Genomic DNA, 7,374 nt, shown 5'->3' on the forward strand with positions numbered 1-7,374 from the left:
CTAATAAGTAAATTTTTACTAAATTCTGAACACTCCATGAAATCTATGATATGGTGAAAATAACAGACTATACACATTTTATGTAAATGAGTAGGAAAAGCTATGTTGACAAATGGAAAACAAGCAACAAAGCATTTATGTTCCTGGTAAATATTTTCTGAAATTAAGATTTAACCTTAAACTATAGAGCTTACTTTGGAAAAGGAATGTTATGAGTCAAATTGTGTCTCCTCAAAGTTTATATGTTGAAGTGCTAATCTCAGGTATCTCAGAATGTGACCATATTTGGAAATAGGATCATTTCAGATATAATTAGTTAAGATGAGGTCATACTGGAATAGGGTGGGCCCCTAATCCAATATGACTGGTGTCCTTACAAAAAGGGGATATTTGGACACAGATGGGTAGAACACCATGCGCACATGAAGGCAGAAACCTCGGTGATGCATCTACAAACCAAAGAAAGCCAAAGATTGCCAGCAAGCCATCAGAAGCTAGGAGAGGGGCACGGAACAGACCCTTCCTCACAGTCCTCAGAAGGAACTAACCCTGCTGATATCTTGATCTCAGTGTTCTAGTCTCCAGACAGTGAGACAATAAAATTCTATTGTTTAAGCCACCCAGTTTGTGATACTCTGATATTAGGAAATTAATAAAGGGGTGGTGGTTATTTGAGTTACACCCAGTTGCCTGGAAAATGAGGAAAGAGTTGTGTGTAAAGGTGGCAGGAGATATCTGGTAAATTGACATTTTAGTCATAATAACTACCCTTGCAATCATTGCTGCACTGCGTATCTGCAAAAGGCTCTCTGTTATGATTAAACAGTGACAGGGCTGGGGCAGCCTTCCTTTCTACCAGTGGCTCAGGAGTCTGCTAAGAAGCTTCCAGGAACAAGAGGAGAACTCTCTGATTCACCTCTGTGTCTTTGCCCAGGTTCTCTTCCATACTTGTTGCCTAACTACTTTAAGACTCAACCTTCCCGGAACATGTCAAGGCTGAATTCGTTTTATAGATTCACAGAAAAAGAGACACCTATCTGCACATCTTCATCATTACCCTTCTCACATTGTAATACCGTAATTCTCTGCTCATGACTCTGCCTCTGCCACCACTGTATTAGCGCCTTGCCAATAGTCTAGTACCTTGCACACTTCAACAAATACCCATTGAATGTTTCTCGAACATTTTTTAATCACCCTATTCTCCCAGTAGTCCACATTATACTTGTCCCTTGAGATAGATACCTACTAAAATATAAAAGCAACACTTTTAGGGTAGAAGAAAACTGTTGAAGGAAAAAAAACCCTAAAAACATTTCTTAGACTAAAATTAAAAATAATACTTGGAAGGCCATAAATCTTAACATCACCTTAAGTCTTAACAAGTTTAGAAGTGAATTTTTATTCACTTCTAGAGGCAAGGAGAACTATATTTAACACATTAATAAGTTGAATCAGGCCACATGAATCTAAATATATAGTACAGCTAAAGTCTCCAGTGACCCACACAGACCAGAATTGCTCTTGTTGGGACTAAAAGGCCCATAACAAGTTTTAAAGGCTTGAAATATTTAAAATAGTTTTGTGACAATCCAGCAAGTATTTTCTGATTTGTACAATCTCTGAAGAAAATCAAACTGCTTTACCAAGATGCTGGTCTTTGCTTGGTATTAGACTTTTCTAACACCTCCCAAAATATTCCCCAGGATCTGATTCTGATGAGTCATTCTTTGACTAAAGCCAATAAAAGTATACATTACTGGATGACACAAAAATCTCATCATCTTGAGCCTGAAGATCGTCTTTGTACCATAAATCATTTTCAAACAATTTTTCTGACGTCAAATAAAGGTAAATGCAAATATGTAAGGTGGGGACAGGTGTTTGCTGACTTTGCATGTTGAGTTTGAGTAATGGGTAGGTTCAGCATTAAGAATAGCCATTCTAATTCAGGAGTCACTTCAAATCTATATTCAGAGCAAGCATTGCTGAGGGCAAAAAAAAAAGTTTAATCATTGTGTAAATGAGCGCAGTAGGGAAGAATAGATACTGTAATTCCTTCCACATAACATCTTGCAGGCTTGCTGGAGTCTCTGATAAGCACTGTATCTGTATACTATTTTTCATTGGCCCTTTTGAACTTTGGTTTCATTATTTTGCTTGTGGTCATTATTTTGAGTTGACTGGATAGACCATAGAGTCATCAAAACCATATATCTGTGCATGATTTCTGGAGGTCACCTAGTCTAGTCCCCAGCCTCGAGGTATGGTTACTGGTGAACTACTCAAGCCAAATCAGTGTCTATCTGACTCTTTCTAAAGAATTTTCGGAAACAGCCTCCAAAATCCTGTTGTGCAGGCAACTGCATATTCTCTTACATTTAGCTTTAACCTCCTCTCCATCAGAGGCTGATTTTGACTTGAATAGTACTCTATAAAGAACAATGCACTCTAGGAAATAAGCATGATTCACTTACCCTGAGGGACTTCGAGAGAAACCACAGGATAGTCTCTGGACAGTCAAAATAATTTTTTATGAAGTCCTTTTCAAAAAAATGTGCATAATTTTCTCAAGTATGTGCCCTCAAGGACCTGTATCCTTACAGAAACTGTTTACTCTTTACAGAGAAGCCAACCATGTTTAGGGATCTTATTTCTCAGCCCAAACCAATTAGAAGAATAAAGAAGAGAGAAAGGGGAATTGAAGATGCTATGTATATGCTGACTACAACAAGCAATACAATCACTGGAGAGCAAAGAAAGAGAATGTAAAAAATAACTACAAAATTCAAAAAGCACAACAGCCTGGAACCACTGAAGTGTCAGGACAATCAGCCCAATGACACCTGAGGCATTACTGTATTATTACATCACCATATAATAAGGGTAGGGTTGCCAGATTAACAAATAAAAATATAAGATGCCCAGTTCAATTTGAATTTTATAAACAAGGAATGATTTGTTAGTACAAGTATGTCTCAAACATTGCCTGTGTTTATCTGAAATTCTAGTTTTACTAGGTATCCAGTATTTTTATTTGGCAACCCTAAATAAGACAGGGACCCCAAAGTCATAAGTAAACTGCGCTTAGTATACAGTTCAAAAACTGTGTAACTAATACGATATTAGAAAACTTTTCATCGATAGTATTTAAGATTAAGAAAATCAAAACTTTCAGTTGTCTGGAAAGTTAATTAATGTGATATACTTTGAACCATGCATGTTCTATTCTTTGCAGAGTGCCAGGCGTAAAATAAAGACTTAGCGTTGGATGAGGAGTGAAAAGCTTAACACACCATCTCCCCATTGGAGAGCCCTGAAGGTTGTCCCTAGCCCCACCTGATTGTATAGTTTTAGAGTTCCTTCACACCTTCTCCTGCAGGTGTCAGTTCTGTTGTCTTGTTTGAGTCCAAGCCTGACTCAGAGGTGGTGTCACTGTCCGTGTCGGGCTCCCATGCCCTCTTGTGCCTGTTTTCCTGGGCTTCCGTGATGCCACCGTGTACCTTCCCTGATGTGGCTTTTCAGGAGAATGAGATGATGCCTACACTTCCCTGATATTTTGGGCTTCCTCGGCAAGCCCATTGATATACGGGGCAGTCAGGTGTGTGGTGTAAAGGAAATGAAGAAACAGGCCCCACTCTTCCTCCCAGGAGCAGCTTTTCCAACCCCACACACTGATAACAAGCATCAATCTGGGACCAATGATTGGTCACTTGCAGCCCTCCTGGCCTATATCAAGGGCTTCACTTGATGCCCAAGAAACTGCTAGATTTCATCTGAAAGTTGTGTCCCACAGTTAATTATTCTTTGTGGTCTGATTAGTCCAAGAAATCATCCCCGTGTGAAAGGAGACAATCTGCACTCTTAACAGGATTTGCCTCTGAGCAGTGGAACACGGTCTGTGGGAACCAGATGAACAAGACGTGGTTCCCACCCTTGAGGAAGCTTACTTCCTACTTTATATGATTGTCTGAAGATACTTTTACAAGAATCTCCTTTATCATAATTATTTGAAAAATAAAATATAATTTTATGGAAATAATGTCATCTCAGTGATCATCAATCGGAAAATTAAAAGCCCATACATCCCAAAACAGTGCCTAGCACATGGTAAACCCTTAGTGAGAGATGGCTGTTATCATCATGCTAAGTCAAACTACAAAATTTCCCCAAGCTGGAAGTAGTGAAAGAATATAGAGTATTTTCTTGTCCATTATTCTGCACAGAGGCCAATCACAGCTGCTGGGGTCTAGTTTCTGAGACAACCTCTCCCCTCTCCTCTATCCCCTGCCACTAGGAAGGAACTAGACAAGATCTAGGTTCCAAATTGGTGTTGTTGAGTTACAGGGTGTACCTCACTTTAATCTCACTTAGAAACGTGAGTTAGAGCCTAGGTTGGCAATATTTGGGGGAATAAAAGTATTATTTACAGGGATCCCACCATTGGCCCAGGTGCTTTCTCAGTTCATCCTAAATAAAAATTCAAGGCAGTAGTGTTAATCCCATTTTACTCTTGAACCTGCGGCTCATGCCTAAGGTCACACTGTCTTAAATGGGTCAGAGTTGGGACTATCACCCAAGTGTGTGAGATCCCAAAGGTGTGTTCTTGTATGCCGCACTGTTGACTAGGGCAGTGAAGAAACCTGGAGAGAAAGAGATGGATTAATTTAAATTTTACAAAACATCATAATGGAAATAAGTAGCAAGTGGTCAATCAAAAAAAAGTCTTCTTTTTAAGAACAGTGTGAGCGTGTGTTCCAGAAGACACAGAAGAATGTATCCTATGACTGCTTCACCCTTGTTTTGTTTCCCCATGGAATCTGATCCTTGAGTACCAAGCTTTGAGATGATTGATTGTTGTGGTATCGTGTTTCTGTTCTAAGGCAATTGTGAGACCCCAGGGAGTATTATGGAATCATGTGTGGCCTACATGACTTATTTTCCTTTCCTAAGAAGATCTTTCATCATGTCTCCAAAACAGCTAGCTACAGATCCCTAAAAATCATTCCTAAATAATATTAACCACATCTTCTACTTCATTTGCTGAGAAGAAGCTAAAGAGAAGTTCAGGTTCCTTTCATTCCTCTTGGTTGCTTCCTGCTTAAAATGTGGCCCAAGGATGAGAAGTTTGGCGTCACCTGGGCACACACCTGGAGCTACTACTGCATGAAAATCTGCATTTTAACAAGCTCCCCCAGGTGATTCACGGGCACATTAAATTTGAGAAGCTCTGCTCTAGTTCACTTAGCTTCTCCCTGGCAGGTGTGCTAAAAACACTTGCCATGGTCCTCAGGTGTGTGCCGGGCCCTCCATGAAGTCACAGTGAAACTAAGATAACTAAGACATGGCCCCTGTGATAAAAAGAAAACAGAATAAAAGAAGGGGGTCCAGGCAATCTAAAAATGCTCACCTGGATCAATGAAAGTTCCTGGATCTAAGTGACTTTCTGCTCTGTGAAATAATGGAGTTCAGAATGACTTTCAATGGAGACAACACACTTGAAGGTTGTGTTTGCTTTTCAAGAGATCATAATCCAGGAAAGTAGTGAGAAGAAAAACAAAAGGTGCATACATCTCTCATGCTGCTAAACTGTTCCTTCTGTCCTCAGTAACCACCCCTCTACAGCACTCCAGCAGAGATGTAAGACTGCTAAGCTTCTTAGAATCTACTCACTTAAACGTTTATTGAGTGATTTCCATACGCCCATCTCAGTGCCAGCTGCTCCAGTTACAGGTGAAAACTATGTGACCCCAGCGCTCATGGAGCTCATAGGTGTGTGTAGACAATTATTACCCAAGTCTGTGACTGTGAACAAAGGCTGTGGCTTGCAGTTTGAGAGGAAAGGACTAATTCTGTCCCAGTTTTCTTTCCTCTATAAATTTGATAACATTACTTTCATGGCCTGAGTGTTCCCCTCAAGAATTTTTTTTAGCACCTGAGATGCAAGTGTATGAGTAGGAGACAGCTACTTTCTTCAGAAGTGGAAATGGTCTTGATAAAAAACTGAAGCATCATCTATCATCCAACAATATATCTTCTAAAATTAGGTAACTCATCATTCTAGCGTTTTCTTTCCTATCACTTCTACTCAAAGGTGGTCAATGGGTTTGTTCCCAGCCACAAAGATAAGTATAGAAATTGACAATGATGGCTTAGAAACTTTTAGAGCAATTTGACATTGTCACAACATGCAAGGGCATCACCAGAGGACCAGTCTTGTTGAACAGGGTGCTGTAGACAGGATGTTTGTCCCCCCTCTCCACACACACAAAATTCATATGTTAAAACCTAATTCCCAGTGTGATGGTATTTGGCAGTGAGGCCTTTGGGATGTGGTTAGGTCATGAGGGTGGAGCCCTCATGAATTGGATTAGTGCCCTTATAAAAGAGACCTAGAGAGCTCCCTTGCCCCTCCTGCCATGTGAGGACCCAGAGAGAAGGCAGTGTCTATGAAATAGAAGTGAACCCTCTACTGGTGCCTTGATCTTGGACTTACCAGCCTCCAGAACTGTGAGAAATAAATGTTTGTTGTTTTTAAGCCTTCCAGCTTATGGTATTTTGTTATAGCAGCCTGAACAAACTAAGATACAGGGTATAGTTCAGGCATTGAACTGGAATGTCTGAGTCACATGTGACACAACTTCCTACTAGCCATCCCAATACATCTGTGATATTTTAAGGTTAATTTGTCAACTGTAACCCCAAAGTGTATAAAATCCAGAATTCATCTTGTTCACTTGTTTAGCAAAGATAATTTAAATTTAACTATAACTTTAAGAGATCAGTTTTGGAACTGACTACTGATGAAGGATTGAAAATGAATGTTGAATATACAACATCATGTGCTTCATTTTAGATAAAAGTAGAAGATGAATATCCAGAGCTTGCAGAAATGGCTTTAAATTCTCTTTTTCCTTTCTCATCTACCTACCTCTGTGAGACTGGTTTCTCTACTATGAATGTTATTAAAACAAACATAGAAACTGTTTAGATATACACCATCCCTTCTTTGTAGTGCTTTCATCTATTTAGCCTAGATTAGACAAATTAACAAGCAAAATGCAAGCTCACCTAGCGCACAAAAAACTTTAAATAATAATATACAAAATGTTTGTTTCAAGTACGCATATCAGCATTTAACATGGAGAATTGCTGTTTCCCTCCTAACTTTTTGTTTCATCACAAATGTGGAATGACAAGAAAGTACCGAAGCAAAGCTATTAATTGCTTGTACTCAGGCTTTCAATGAACAGTGGACACATTTCTGCAATTTACTTTTTCCTATGCATTGTTCTCTGATTATTGAAATATATGTCTACTGAATCTAATAAAATATATGGGCTTGTATTTTATATCTTCTCTCTTTTATTTCCT

Source organism: Tursiops truncatus, chromosome 12 (genome assembly GCF_011762595.2).
Source record: "Tursiops truncatus isolate mTurTru1 chromosome 12, mTurTru1.mat.Y, whole genome shotgun sequence".
Taxonomy (NCBI): domain Eukaryota; kingdom Metazoa; phylum Chordata; class Mammalia; order Artiodactyla; family Delphinidae; genus Tursiops; species Tursiops truncatus.